Source organism: Oncorhynchus mykiss, chromosome 1 (assembly GCF_057628025.1).
Source record: "Oncorhynchus mykiss isolate SJ-2025 chromosome 1, ASM5762802v1, whole genome shotgun sequence".
In the NCBI taxonomy this organism is placed as follows: domain Eukaryota; kingdom Metazoa; phylum Chordata; class Actinopteri; order Salmoniformes; family Salmonidae; genus Oncorhynchus; species Oncorhynchus mykiss.
The window spans coordinates 21,767,499-21,783,841 of NC_143022.1; the positions used below are offsets into that span (position 1 = coordinate 21,767,499).

At 42.8% G+C, this 16,343-nt stretch overlaps 1 pseudogene; it reads left to right on the forward strand.

Moving 5' to 3' along the window:
• Positions 1 to 7,931: 7,931 nt before the first annotated feature.
• LOC110532051 (transmembrane 6 superfamily member 2-like) lies at positions 7,932 to 15,318 on the forward strand (annotated as a pseudogene).
• Positions 15,319 to 16,343: the final 1,025 nt, after the last annotated feature.

Sequence of the window (16,343 nt, forward strand, 5' to 3'; positions counted from 1 at the left end):
CAATACAACATGTGCAATACCACCATACAGCAATATTACAATGTGCGTGTGTGTAGAGTGCCGGTGCAAGCATGTGTATGCTTGTCAAATCAAATCAAATGTTATTGGTCACATACACATGGTTAGCAGATGTTAATGCGAGTGTAGCGAAATGCTTGTGCTTCTAGTTCCGACCATGCAGTAATATCTAACAAGCAATCTAACAATTTCACAACTACCTTATACACACAAGTGTAAAGGAATAAATATGAATATGTACAGTTGAAGTCGGAAGTTTACATACACTTAGGTTGGAGTCATTAAAACTCGTTTATCAACCACTCCACAAATTTCTTGTCAACAAGCTATAGTTTGGGCCTCCCGGGTGGCGCAGTGGTTTGTTGACAAGAAATTTGTAGAGTGGTTGATAAACAAGTTTTAATGACTCCACTTAGGTAGTGTATGTAAACTTCCAACTTCAGCTGTACATATTGTGCCACCAGAGACTCTGGGTTCGCGCCCAGGCTCTGTCGCAACCGGCCGCGACCGGGAGGTCCGTGGGGCGACGCACAACTGGCCTAGCGTCGTCCGGGTTAGGGAGGGTTTGGCCGGTAAGGATATCCTTGTCTCATCGCGCACCAGCGACTCCTGTGGCGAGCCGGGCGCAGTGCAGGCCAACCAAGGTCGCCAGGTGCACGGTGTTTCCTCATACACATTGGTGCGGCTGGCTTCCGGGTTGGATGCGCGATGTGTTAAGAAGCAGTGCGGCTTGGTTGGGTTGTGTATCGGAGGACGCATGACTTTCGACCTTCGTCTCTCCCGAGCCTGTACGGTAGTTGTAGCGATAAGACAAGATAGTAGCTACTAACAATTGGATACCACGAAATTGGGGAGAAAAAGGGGTAAAAATTTAAATTTAATTTAATTAAAAAAACAAACAAACTATAGTTTTGGCAAGTCAGTTAGGACATCTACTTTGTGCATGACAAGTAAATTTTCCATCAATTGTTTACAGAGAGATTATTTCACTTTTTTTTCACAATTCCAGTGGGTCAGAGGTTTATATACACTAAGTTGACTGTGCCTTTAAACAGCTTGGAAAATTCCAGAAAATGATGTCATGGCTTTAGAATCTTCTGATAGGCTAATTTATATAATTTGAGTCAATTGGAGGTGTACCTGCGGATGTATTTCAAGGCCTACCTTCAAACTCATTGCCTCTTTGCTTGACATCATGGGAAAATCAAAAGAAATCAGCCAAGACCTCAGAAAACAAATTGTAGACCTCCACAAATCTGGTTCATCCTCGTCTGGTTCATCCAAACGCCTGAAGGTACCATGTTCATCTGTACAAACAATAAGACGCAAGTATAAACACCATGGGACCACACTGCCGTCATAGCGCTCAGGAAGGAGACGCTCAGGAAGGAGATCTCCTAGAGATGAACGTACTTTGGTGCGAAAAGTGCAAATCAATCCCAGAACAACAGCAAAGGACCTAACCAAGGTTGCCAGGTGCACAGTGTTTCCTCTGACACATTGGTGCGGCTGGCTTCCGGGTTGGATGAGCGCTGTGTTAAGAAGCAGTGCGGCTTGGTTGGGTTGTGTATCGGAGGACGCATGACTTTCAACCTTCGTCTCTCCCTAGCCCGTATGGGAGTTGTAGCGATGAGACAAGATAGTAGCTACTAAAACAATTGGATACCACGAAATTGGGGAGAAAAAGGGGTAAAAAAAAAAAATAAAGATGCTGGAGGAAACGGGTACAAAAGTATCTATATCCACAGTTAAACGAGTCCTATATCGACATAACCTGAAAGGCCGCTCAGCAAGGAAGAAACCATTGCTCCAAAACCGCCATAAAAAAGACAGATTACGGTTTGCAACTGCACATGGGGAATAAGATTGTACTTTTTGGAGAAATGTCCTGTGGTCTGATGAAACTAAAATAGAACTGTTGGGCCATAATGACCATCGTTATGTCTGGAAGAAAAAGGGGGAGGCTTGCAAGCTGAAGAACACCATCCCAACCATGAAGCATGGGGGTGGCAGCATCATGTTTTGGGGGTGCTTTGCTGCAGAAGGGACTGGTGCACTTCACAAAATAGATGGCATCATAAGGGAGGAAAGTTATGTGGATATATTGAAACAACATCTCAAGACATCAGTAGGGAAGTTAAAGCTTGGTCGCAAATGGGTCTTCCAAATGGACAATGACCCCAAGCATACTTCCAAAGTATACTTCCAAAGTCAAGATATTGGAGTGGCCATCACAAAGCTCTGACCTCAATCCTATAGAACATTTGAGGGCAGAGCTGAAAAGGTGTGTGCGAGCAAGGAGGCCTACAAACCTGACCCAGTTAGACCAGCTCTGTCAGGAGGAATGGGCCAAAATTCTCCTAACTTATTGTGGGAAGCTTATGGAAGGCTACCCGAAACGTTTGACCCAAGTTAAACAATTTAAAGGCAATACTACCAAATACTAAGCCAGGCGATGTACCTTTACAGAACATTTTACAGGCTTATAAAGACTTCTTTGAGCTCATGTTTTCATGAAATGGAATAGGGTGCACAATCCATATATTAGCTGTATTACAAGAATTGGCTGTCCCTTATAACGTCAGGGTTAGGGTGATGGCACCCGTGTGTAATGGCTCAGACAGCCGTCCTGCATCCCTCCCCATCTCCCTGACGATGCTGCTGTCCCCTGATAAACACACAGATCGAGACACACACACTCTGTCTCTCTCAAAGTACCTGTGGCATTCTAATCCTCTAGAGCAGGGGTGTCAAAGTCAAATGGACGGAGGGCCAAATAAAAAAATCAGCTACAAGACGAGGGCCGGACTGTTCGAATGTTCATTGAAAAATTTTTAAATGACGCATATAGTCTAGTGAACCTAATTGAACCTACTGAAAACCTAACAAATATATTACAATATGATCAGATAAATAAAGCAATATTTTCTTATGGCTCTGTCAGTAATCTTTAATTTTCAACAGACACAAAAGACACATTTCCTTTATATAAATATCCCCATAACATGAACATTAAATGAAAGAAACCGGTATTCAAGGCACCATCAGTAGACTATATTTTCTATTTTAGCAAAAGTGGGCTAAATTTACTTCAAAGAAAAAACAATAATAGCAATTTTCTATCATCCACTCAACTGAAATATTTTTAAAATATAATTGGATTGAAATACAAAAAAATAAAGTGCAAAAATCTATTAATCAAAAACAACACTTTGTTTAAGGAGAAGTAACATGCAGTGAAAACAAATATTAAATTTTAACTTTTAAACTTGAACTGAGTAAAAACTCTAAATATGTGATTGCACAGTAATGTTCACTTGTTTGAGGTTGAGGGTGATACTTGGTGGTGTCCCATCTTTTCCACAAGTTCATCAATGTTCGGGGTAAGGCTCTGAGCTGAAGAAATCCTCAGAATTGAGTGGAGGTGTTCAGCAGTAAGTCGACTTCTGTGTGATGTTTTGTTCAGGTTCATCAAAGAAAACAGTTGTTCACACAGGTATGTGCTGCCAAACATAGACAACGTTTGAGCAGCCTGGATGCGCAGCTGGGGCATTGTGCCGGGGAGGAAACGGGCGAACTCCGCAGCACCCACTGCCGCATATTTTGCCCTCAGTGCATCATTGCATTGGAGGTCAATCAACTCCATTTGGAGGTTTGGTGGTGAGCTTTCCACGTCAACAGCAAATGGGTTACCGAGCAGTTCCAACCTGCTTTTTTGTGCTTCAAAGTCAGCAAATCGGCGTCGAAAGTCAGCGGCAAGCATACCTATTTTATCAGCCAACTGTGTGCTCGGGAACGCACTGATAGAGAGCTTCTCTTTCATGGTCTGGCAGCTGGGAAAGTGGCTCAAATTTTCTTTCCGCATCTGCGTCTCCCACAGAGTCAGTTTGGTTTTAAATGCCTTCACTGTACTGTACATATCAGAGATGACACGATCCCGACCCTGCAGCTGCAAGTTTATTGCATTCAGATGACTCGTAATGTCACACAGAAAAGCCATTTCACACAGAAACATTTCGTCTCGGAGTTGTGTTGTGTCTTTCCCTTTGCTGTCCAAGAACAGACAAATCTCCTCACGAAGCTCGAAACATCTTTGAAGCACCTTTCCCTGGCTTAGCCATCGCACCTCTGTGTGATAAGGCAAATCACCATGCTCCGTTTCTAACTCCGTCAGAAATGCCTTGAACTGGCGGTGATTCAAACCTTTGGCTCTGATAAAGTTAACTGTGCGCGTGATGATGCTCATTACATGCTCCATTTTCAAGGCTTTACCGCACAACGCTTCCTGGTGTATGATACAATGATAAGCTGTCAGCTCACCTGTCGCGTTTTCCTCTTGCATCTTTTCCCGTATCTTCGCCACCAGTCCGCTCCTGTGTCCACACATCGCAGGTGCTCCGTCGGTTGTCAAACCCACGAGTTTTTCCCAAGGCAGCTCCATCTCATTTACACATCTTGACACCTCTTCATACAAATCATGCCCCGTAGTTGTGCCATGCATAGGACGTAAAGCCAAAAACTCCTCTGTCACGCTTAGGTTGGAGTCCACTCCGCGGATGAAAATTGACAACTGGGCAATGTCAGAAATGTCGGTGCTCTCATCCACAGCCAAGGAATATGCAATAAAATCTTTTCCCTTTTTCACAAGCTGCTCTTTTAGATTGATGGACAACTGGTCTACTCTCTCGGCAATGGTGTTTCTGCTCAGACTCACATTTAAAAAGAGTTGCCTTTTTTCTGGGCAAACTTCGTCACAAACTTTAATCATGCAGTTTTTGATGAAATCCCCCTCCGTAAATGGCCGGGCTGATTTAGCGATCTCTTCTGCCAAAATAAAACTGGCCTTGACAGTTGCGTCCGCGTGTGTGTCCGCGTGTTTCGTTTCATAATGTCGTCTCAGATTATACTCTTTCAGTACCGCCACACTTTCTCCACACAGAAGACACACAGGTTTTCCAGCTACCTTCGTGAACATATACTCCGACTCCCACCTTGTTTGAAACCCCCGGTTCTCAGTATCCACCTTCCGTTTTGCCATTTTTGATGGGTATCTGAAAGTTAATTTTACTGTGATGCTGACGACTGCTGTGCCAATAAATATTGAAATGAAGCAGCCTACTGCTCGGTGCGTCACCTTTGCATTGTGGGAAATGTAGTATTGGTGCGTGTAAAAGATCTGCGGGCTGCCGGCTTGCTGCGGGCCGGTTCTAATAATAAATCAAGATCATCCCAGGGGCCGTAAAAAACCTTCTTGCGGGCCGGATGTGGCCCGCGGGCCTTGACTCTGACATATGTGCTCTAGAGGGTCTGGTTTATCTGAGCCATCTAACAGGTAAAACAGGAGGGATTATCCTTCTCCATCACAGCTCTGGGCTGATCCCCCTTCTTCAGAATCATCTACTGAGCAGCACTTGCATGGCTTAGCCACGGGGCATCTAGCAGATAGGCCTGCACACAGGTGTTTATGGAAGAGCTGATGGCAGGATATCCAGTAGGTGACTGTCGGAACTAGAAGCTCAAGCATTTCGCTACAATCGCATTAACATCTGCTAACCATGTGTATGTGACAAATAAAATATGATTTGATTTGACTGTGGAGGCCAGGTCATCTGATGCAGCACTCCATCACTCTCCTTCTTCGTTAAATAGCACTTACACAGCCTGGAGGTGTGTTGGGTCATTGTCCTGTTGAAAAACAAATGATAGTCACACTAAGCACAAACCAGATGTCCTTTATTAGTGGTTTCTTTGCAGCAATTTGACCATGAAGGTCTGATTCACACATTCTCCTCTGAACAGCGGATGTTGAGATGTGTCCGTTACTTCAACTCTGTGAAGCGTTTATTTGGGCTGCAATTTCTGAGGCTGGTAACTCTAATGACCTTATCCTCTGCAGCAGAGGTAACTCTGGGTCTTCCTTTCCTGTGACGGTCCTCATGAGAGACAGTTTCATCATAGCACATGATGTTTTTTGCGACTGCATTTGAAGAAACGTTCAAAGCTCTTGAAATTTTCCAGATTGACTGACCTTCATGTCTTACATTGTGTCTGCATTGTGTCCCACCACCCGCCAACCCCTCTTTTTACGCTTCTGCTACTCTCTGTTCATCAAATATGCATAATCACTTTAACGATACCTACATGTACATACTACCTCAATAAGCCTGACTAACAGGTATATAGTCTTGCTATTCTTTTTTCAAATGTCTTTTTACTGTTGTTTTATTTCTTTACTCTCACACACACACACACACACACACACACACACACACACACACACACACACACACACACACACACACACACACACACACACACACACACACACACACCTTTTTTTCTCCCGCACCATTGGTTAGAGCCTGTAAGTAAGCATTTCACTGTAAGGTCTACCTACACCTGTTGTATTCGGCGCACGTGACATTTAATTTTTTTTTGATTTGCAGTAGTGACTGTCGTTTCTCTTTGCTTATTTGAGCTGTTCTTGCCATAATATGGACTTGGTCTTTTACCACCCCTACCTTGTCACAACACAACTGATTGGCTCAAATGCAAATTCACTTTTAACAAGGCACACCTGTTAATTGAAATGCATTCCAGGTGAGGACCTCATGAAGCTGGTTGAGAGAATGCCTAGCGTGTGCAAAGCTGTCATTAAGGAAAGGGGTGGCTACTTTGAGGAATCTCAAATATAAAATATATTTTGATTTGTTTAACACTTGTTTGGTTACTACCTGATTCCATGTGTTATTTCATAGTTTTTATGTCTTCACTATTATTCTACAATGTAGAAAATAGTCTAAACAAAGAAAATCCCTTGAACGAGTAAGTGTGTCCAAACTTTTGACTGGTACTGTAAATCAATGGTAGTAATGGCTACTGACTGACCATGCAGGCATTTCCTTTAATCCTTAATATAACCCGTGCGTCAATCTATACTGAACAAAAATATAAACGCAACATGTAAAGTGTTGGTCCCATGATTCCCGAGCTTAAATAAAAGATCCCAGAAATGTTCCTTACACACAAAAAGCTTTTTTCTCTAAATTTTTGTGCAGAAATGTGTTTATGTCCCTGTTAGTGAGCATTTCTCCTTTGCCAATATAATCTATCACCTGACAGGTGTGGCATATCAATAAACTGATTAAACAGCAGAATCATTACACAGGTGCACCTTGTTTTGGGGACAATAAAAGGTCACTCTAAAATGTGCAGTTTTGTCACACAACACAATGCCACAGATGTCTCAAGTTTTGAGAGAGCGTGCAATTGGCATGCTGACTGCAAGAATAACCACCAGAGCTGTTGCCAGATAATTGAATGTTAATTTCTCTACCATAAGCCGCCTCCAACGTCGTTCTAGAGATTTTGTCAGTACGTCCAACCGACCTCACAACTACAGACCATGCCAGCCCAGGACCTCCACATCTGGCTTCTTCATCTGCGGGATCGTCTGAGACCAGCCACCCGGACAGCTGAGGAGTATTTCTGTCTGTAATGAAGCCCTTTTGTTGGGAAAAACTGATTGGCTGGCCCTGGCTCCACAGTGGGTGGGCCTGGCTCCCAAGTGGGTGGGCCTGTGCCCTCCCAGGCCCACCCATGGCTGCGCCTTTGCCCAGTCAAGTGAAATCCATAGATTAGGACCTAATGAATTAATTTCATATGACTTATTTCCTTATATAAACTGTAACTCAGTAAAATCGTTGAAATTGTGGCATGTTGCGTTTCATATTTTGTTCAGTATTAGTAACATCCACCGCATCCGCCTGTGTCAGCCTTCCGCATCTGCGGTGGCCAAACTACAGTGATGTTGGTCAGACCATGAGACATCCCGACAATAGGTCTTCTCACGAAAATGTCTGTAGCGTCCAAACGGTTTGGCCTAGAAAATAATATGACCACTCTATGGAAAGATGAGACACTCCCACAATTATTACGGGTCTGAAGGTAACCAGAACTTGTTAAAAAAAAACATGAAATGGTAGTTTTGAGGTAATTTTGTGCCAACAAAAAAAGGGTTTCAATATGTGTTCAAAAAACGTAAATATTTTCCTTAGCTTTCTTGTGTTTCCTAGACACAGGAAAGCAACTTCAAAACTTTATTCCTTATGATTTATTTTTGGACTGTTGGTTCTGCCATTTCTGAATGTGTTTTAAATGCGTTTATATGGGCTATAGTAGTAAAGGCCAAATACAATATTTTATACAAATTTTGATACCTAGTTACAGGGGTCCTAAAATTCTAAATTAAATATATATATGACCCCCCCAATGCTTAGTGTTTTAGAGGTTAAAGATTCTGGAGAATAATGTGGAGAACCACCACGTCTGTTGGCAGCACATTATCAGCCACTATAAGTGAGCTCCTTTCCTTGGCTATCTCCAGTCCACTTTATCCCCCGCCACTCATTATGTGTCTCCCAGACCCACATGGGGTTTCAGGCTATGACTCTGAGATAGGTGCCCTCTCAGCACCGCTGTGCTCTTAACCCGAGGAAAACTCAACCCACATCTCCCAATATAAATCTCCCTTCACCCAGCCTACAGCCATCAGACATCATTATCTCTCTCCACAGCCCAGAAAATCAATAGCTGGTTGGTTGGAGGGAAATATTTTAAACACAAGGATGGTGAGAAAGAGAGAGTGTGAAAGAAAAGGAGTTGTGGTGGTTAGCTAACTGTTCATGAGAGAAAAAGAGGTTGAGCTTCTCACAAATCCACTCTTGTTCAAAGCGTCTTTATAAGCAGTAATATTGTTCTGACAGTTTTATTAAATGTTTTAAGAGGAAGACAAAGCAGATTGGGAAATAATTACATGGAGGAAGGAGCTTTCTCTTCACCATGACTACAATGAGGATAATCATAATTGTTCCTACAACTTAACATCTAGCTGCTACAGAATTATGTTGAAATCGGCTGAATTTCGCAACAAATTGAATGAGGGCCTTTCTTAAAGCTGAATATGCTCACAAATGCAATCCGTGTATGCTAATCGCCACAAAGAAAGTTGAACAGACCAACAGCTATGCATTAATCCAAGTTATTTTCTGTTGTGTAATTGATAAACTTTCTATAATGCTGTATTGCTTCATGCTCATTATTGTCCACTTTCACAATATCAATCTTCCACAGTACTGAATGTTCACATTGTCTTTACAGTGTTAGCAGAGTTGTCCTTCACTTGTGTCATTGACCTTGTGAGTTCTTTGGAACATGACTGTTTTCTCTCCGGAATTATGGAATTCTACCAGAAAATGGTTTGTCTCTCGATTCTCCATCTTGCTAATATGCATACAGATGTTGAATCTGTCTGTTGTTCCAGTGCCATGAGGTTCATGGTTGCATTGTGTGTGGCAGGGACAGCCATCGTGATCTGCTACTGGGACGGAATAGTGCACTTTATCATGTACCTCATGATGATACAACGCTTATGGAACACTGTGTCACCTTGGTCTTCTTGTAATGTTGATCTACAAATCACACATACACCACCATTCTAATACACTCCATTCATGCCTGGACCAATTAAGCAAGTATTGTATTATATTGTATTGTACCTTATAGTCCCCTTCGCCAAGAGGGCTAAGGATTCGTACCGCAGAATCGGGACATCTTTGTGTGACCACACATCATCTCACTGCTGGGCCATTCATTTGAAGCTGTGTGCTGCCACTAGTTTACAGTGTTTGGAGTAACCACTTTGGGCCATTTCTTCCCCTCTCTCAGTATGTCTTATCATACCCTCGGTCTCTTCTGGGCTGGATCGTTGTTTGCCAACATGAGAGTCTTTGTGACAGGAGTTGTTGTAGGTGAGTCTCACCTTCACCCCTCCTGTATCCCACAATGACCGAGTTAATCAACTGTACAGCGTTGTAGCATCAGTGTCATAGTGTAGGCTGCCAGTACAACAATGCACTTGCCTTTATTAACATTGACAGAACAAAGCAAAACTAGTCTCAAAGCATCTGTTCTCTGGGTTTCAAACTAAGAAGTATCGGAGGATCAAACTAACCCACAACAATGTGTTACCATCATTTTGTATTTAAGTTGCATATTAGTTCAATGATGCCCTACTACGGACATATTTAGAACATCATTTAAGTTAATTACAAGCTGTGTATAATATAGCTGTAACGCTCACTATCCTCAAACTCCCTGTCATAAATCAACCAAGGCGCAGCGTGCATGGAGTTCCACATCTTTTAATTGGAGTGAAACCTAAACAAACAGGTAAACAGCAATGACCGTGCCGCACCCGATGTGCCCACGAACACACACGGAAAATAATAATTACCCACACACTAGGTGGGGAAAAAGGCTGCCTAAGTATGATTCTCAATCAGAGACAACGATAGACAGCTGTCCCTAATTGAGAACCATACCCGGCCAAAACATAGAAATACAGAAACCTAGAAAACAAAACATAGAATGCCCACCACACATCACACCCTGACCTAACCAAATAGAGAAATAAAACTGCTCTCTAAGGTCAGGGTGTGACAATAGCCTCCAAGTTATGATAATGTGGTCTCTTTTGGCAAAGGTCTACTCTGTTTCTCATGTAAACATCATGGAAATGTGTCAACTATAACACGGTTAAAATTAGACTGCTCTACTCTACTTCAGATGTACCCAGTTCCTCCTCATACTTTTAAGGGATGAAATGCTCTCTGTGTTTCCCTCCCTGGCAGGTCAATTTGGGTCAGATATCCGTCCTGCTTTCTGGCTCAACATGCCCTTCCTATTGCTTCCTATATGGGGAGCGATCAAGCTGTTTCAACATGTCCAAGACCGGGCCCACCCTCAGCGGATACAGGGTGAGATGGAGAAGGTCGCAGGTGATTAACCTGATGGATTGCTTAGGACCAGGAGTTTAACCTAACCATGTGACCTCACCAGGAAAACTAGGGCTCAGATCATAGAAATAGAATGGGTGTCCATAGAGCCCCATAGTGGAGGTGTCATAATACCCATAAAACCTAGCGGTCAAACAGGGAAATGGTTCCAATCGTTTTTCCACCATACATTTTTCCCATAGGGGATTTTAGAAACACTTAAAAGAAGGGCTGTGTTTCGTGTAGCCTTACCCTTGCGTGACATTTTGATAACCATGTACATCTCTTGTGGACAAGGTGACATTTATCAATATACATACACTACCCTTCAAAACTTAGAAATGTCCTTGTTTTTAAAAGAAAAGCACATTTTTGGCCAGAAACAAAGAACTTTCTTCTGAAACTCGTCAGTCTATTCTTGTTCTGAGAAATGAAAGCTATTCCATGCGAGAAATTGTCAAGAAACTGAAGATCTCGTGCAACGCTGTGTACTACTCCCTTCACAGAACAGTGCAAACTGGCTCTAACCAGAATAGAAAGAGGAGTGGGAGGCCCCGGTGCACAACTGAGCAAGAGGACAAGTACATTAGAGTGTCTAGTTTGAGAAACAGATGCCTAGTTTGAGAAACAGATGCCTCACAAGTCCTCAACTGGCAGCTTCAATAAATAATACCATAAACACCAGTCTCAATGTCAACAGTGAAGAGGCGACTCTGGGATGCTGGCCTTCTCGGCACAGTTCCTCTGTCCAGTGGCTGTGTTCTTTTGCCCATCTTAATCTTTTCTTTTTATTGACCAGTCTGAGATATGACTTTTTCTTTGCAACTGCCTAGAAGGCCAGCGGTAGTGTATATTCTCTCAGATTTGAAAATGCTAATTAGCATCAAAGTAAACATCATGCAAGACTACAAATCCCTGCAAGCTCCTGCACATCATCTCTAGCTGGCACCTTTGCTAACAGGTATATTTAAAGACATTTTGCCAATTTATTCATAACAACATTTAGCTAACATTAGATAGTTAGTTAATCCAGAGATTCTTACCTTTGCCTCAATGTGGCAGTCTCGTCCAGATCATCATTGCATTTGTAGTTCTTTAAAATAGCCACATTATCAGCTAATTAACGTTTCATTTGTTGGGGGTAAATACAGGTGAATATGTTGATAAAAGTCACCTTGTCCCAAAGAGATTTACACGGTTATGACTCATACTGTGGTACTCTTGCCGAGTTCCAAAACACTGTGACTTCTGACTTCAGTGTGTTCAAAACAACTGAGAAAAAAATGAGTTGCTACCGGGAAAAATAGATTTGAAGGGTCATGCAACTCGTGAACCCGGGCCTCTTTCTAGAGCTCCGACTTGAAGATCACTGAGATCATGATTTGACCTCGTATTTTTCAGAGTTTCCAGTTGTTTAGAACGCGGCATCTATTCAGGTCAAGGATGGCATAATGGGTGTACTGGCGGCCATTGCGAGTGTACCAATAGGCACAAAGCAGGAAGTGTACCCTTCAATATGTGCTGTGATTTGTTGATTCAACTCAACTGACATTACAAAAAATACATTCCATTGCATGAGCCACATCAGTTAACATACTTTGAATGAACATTCTATGTTACCATAAAAATTGTTGCGTCACAGTACCAGGCAGCCATTGTGAATGTGCCCATGAGTTTACCAGTCAAATGCGAGGGTTAAAGGTTCCAAGCCCGTTTTCATCATTCTATTTCTATGGCTCAGAGTTAAGACTTGATCAGGAAAAACTCCTGGTCCTAGTAATGCTATGTTTATACAATATCTTCTCAGAAGTGTGTACTTATGGCTATGTTTGCATATCATCTCAGTGCATCAAATCAAATCAAATCAAATGTATTTATATAGCCCTTCGTACATCAGCTGATATCTCAAAGTGCTGTACAGAAACCCAGCCTAAAACCCCAAACAGCAAGCAATGCAGGTGTAGAAGCATCTCATCTGTTTTAGTCTCATCTGACGCACAACAGACCTTTTCCAGGTGCTGCTAATACTGGGGACCATGTCCTTCACTCTCTTCAGGGGCTTGGTGAGCCAGCAGGGCCTGAATACACACTTAGAAAAAAACACACTGTCACGCCCTGGCCATAGAGAGGCTTTTATTCTATATTTTGGTTAGGCCGGGGTGTGACTAGGGTGGGCATTTTAGTTTCATTATTTCTATGTTTTCTATTTCTTTGTGTTTGGCCGGGTGTGGTTCTCAATCAGAGGCAGCTGTCTATCGTTGTCTCTGATTGAGAATCGTACTTATGTAGCCTTTTTCCCCACCTGGGTTTGTAGGTAGTTGTTTTCTGTATAGTCTTAGTTATCTTACAGAACGGTTCCTTTCTCGTGTTGTTATTTTTGTTCTAGTGGTCAGATTTAAATAACTATCACGAACACGTTCCACGCTGCGCTTTGGTCCACTCCTTCTTCATCAGACGAGCGTTACACACTCAAAAATAAAACATCAGAAACAAAGCGTTATATTAGGATTGGTCCAGCGCACCAATTTTAGTACAGCCGAAAGAGTCAATGCATATGTAAATTATTCCCTCATGTGCCACCTGTCTTTGTAGTAGATAAGATTTGTTCATGATGCATAGATTATGTCCAACATCTGTTGTGCTGATTCAATCATGTCACATGGGTGGTCTCATATGACACTTCCCTCTCAAAAAGCCACTTGAAGATGATTTGTCTGATTTGTGGAAAAATGTATCTACTTATTATATGTTTTAATGGGATTTTCATTCAATACTCGTTCATGTTCTCCTGTGACCAGACATGGTTTAAATTACAATAACTGATCCTACAGATGAGTAGTTTATAAAGTACTCTTGCCTAGAGGATCATGTTGTAACCTTCCTCGCGTGTGTGTGTGTGTGTGTGTGTGTGTGTGTGTGTGTGTGTGTGTGTGCGTGTGTGTGTGTGTGTGTGTGTGTGTGTGTGTGTGGGGGGGGAGGGGGGGGGGGGGGGGACTCCCCTCTAGAGGCCTGTTCTATCTACCTTGGCCAGTATGAGCCCTATCTGAAGGACCCGGGGGGCTACCCCAAGGTTATTTTGGGTACTTCAGACACAGAGAATGCCTCTTTGCAGTGTCAGTGGCATCCCTTAATAGTTGCTAACCCACTTTGTTTTAAATAACAATGTAATAGCCACTCCATCCAGAGTTCACTTGGAGTTGCCTTGAAGCCTGAACTCTCTCTCCTCTATGTGCATCTCATCATTACACCACAATGAGAGGGCTGAGAGGCCAGGTTGGTTCATCGTCTCTGATTTCTTAGGCAAGAGAATGTAGTTGTGACGGGGCCAGTCTCAACGACCGCCTGGGTTTACTCCAAATGCTGGGTGTTTTGTTTTATTAGGGTTCTTAACGGAGTCAATAGGTTATCTAAAGACCTTGTTATGGCTACAGTCCAGGAACAATGGCAAAGCATCGATCAGGCAGGGGACTGCATGCTGAGAACTTGATAAGCTAATCCTCCTTCCCCTGAACCCCCCATCAGCAACACACTGGGTGGGAGGTGTGTGTGTGTATGCGTGCATGTGTGTATGCTCTAGCTAGCATGTGTGTGTCAAAGCATGTGTGTGCAATACAGGTGTGTGTGTGTGTGTGTGTGTGTGTGTGTGTGTGTGTGTGTGTGTGTGTGTGTGTGTGTGTGTGTGTGTGTGTGTGTGTGTGTGTGTGTGTGTGTGTGTGTGGGTGGGTGGGTGGGTATGGTGTTACCCTGCCTTTGCATTGAGCAACCTTTTTAATCATTGATGGTGATAAACCACGGCAGACAGATGACCGGGCGCAGCACACAGACACTGCTCCAAGGACTGAAGGGCAACATGTGATTGACTCTCAGCCTCTGTACTCAATTCATTAGGATTCATCAGAACCAAAGCCCTAGAACAAAAGCCACTGTTCAAAAGGTATAATTTGATGCCATTACTTCAGCAGCTACCTGACTTTCAAGCTCCAAATATTATCTGTTGAAGTGCAAGTGAGAGTCAATGTAATGACCTCTATTTGAACACTACAATTTGGTCCTCAGTGTGCATTGTGAAAGCACTTAAAATGTGTGGGTGTGTGTGTGTGTGTGTGTGTTGTCTATGCAGCCGGCAGCAGTATTATCTGTATTCTGTGGGAGTGCTTGTACTGTTGTAACACTGTTAGTGCCCTAGCAAGGATGAAGATGTACTGCATTAATTGTCCATTGGTGTGTCTATATTAATTCTCCATTGGAGTGTCAGAGCTGTACAGTGGAGCGGGCCGGCTGGAATCACACAGATGTCTCTGAGACACTTGTACTGTAATGTAATCCTGTGACGTAATCCCTGTTGTAGATTCTGCACTTCCTGTTCTACATGCTGCCAATGCTTTGGGCCTTTGTCTATGGACTCATAGTGCCTGGCTGCATCTGGATGCCTGATTGGACTGTGTTCGAGGCATTGCCCAGGTAAGATATGGGGGACATATGTGTTATTATGGGTTAATAACATAAACTACAGTTCCCAGAATGCAATATACTCTACCTACATTTCTTCTTCTTCATCCAGGACCTCTATACTACGCGGTGTCAGAGGAAGGCCCAAAAAATTGTCAAAGACTCCAGCCACCCAAATCATAGACTCTTCTCTCTGCTACCGCACGGCAAGAGGTACCGGACCTCCAAGTGTAGGTTCAAAAGGCTCCACTGCTGCTACTCGCTGTTTATTATCTATGCATAGTCACTTTACCCCTACCTACATGTACATATTACCACAATTACCTCGACTAACCTGTGCCCCTGCACATTGATTCTGTACTAGAGGTCGACAGATTAATCGGTATGGCCGATTAATTAGGGCCGATTTCAAGCTTTCATAACAATTGGTAATCGGCATTTTTGGACACCGATCATGGCCGATTACATTGCACTCCACGAGGAGACTGCGTGGCAAGCTGACTACCTGTTATGCGAGTGCAGCAAGGAGCCAAGGTAAGTTGCTAGCTAGCATTACACGTATCTTACAAAAAACAATCAATCAATCTTAACATAATCACTAGTTAACTACACATGGTTGATGATATTACTAGTTTATCTAGCTTGTCCTGCGTTGCAAATAATCAATGCGGTGCCTGTTAATTTATCATTGAATCATAGCCTACTTCGCCAAACGGGTGATTTAACAAGCGCATGTGCGAAAAAAGCACTGTCGTTGCACCAATGTGTACCTAACCATAAACATCAACGCCTTTCTTAAAATCAATACACAAGTATATAGTATTTTTAAACCTGCATATTTAGTTAATATTGCGCGTTCTGTGCAACAGAGTCAGGGTATATGCAGCATTTAGGGCCGCCTGGCTCGTTGTGAACTGTGAAGACTATTTCTTCCTAACAAAGGCAGCAAACTTCGCCAACGGGGGATGATTTAACAAAAGCGCATTTGCGAAAAAAGCATAATCATTGTACCTAACCATAAACATCAATGCCTTTCTTAAA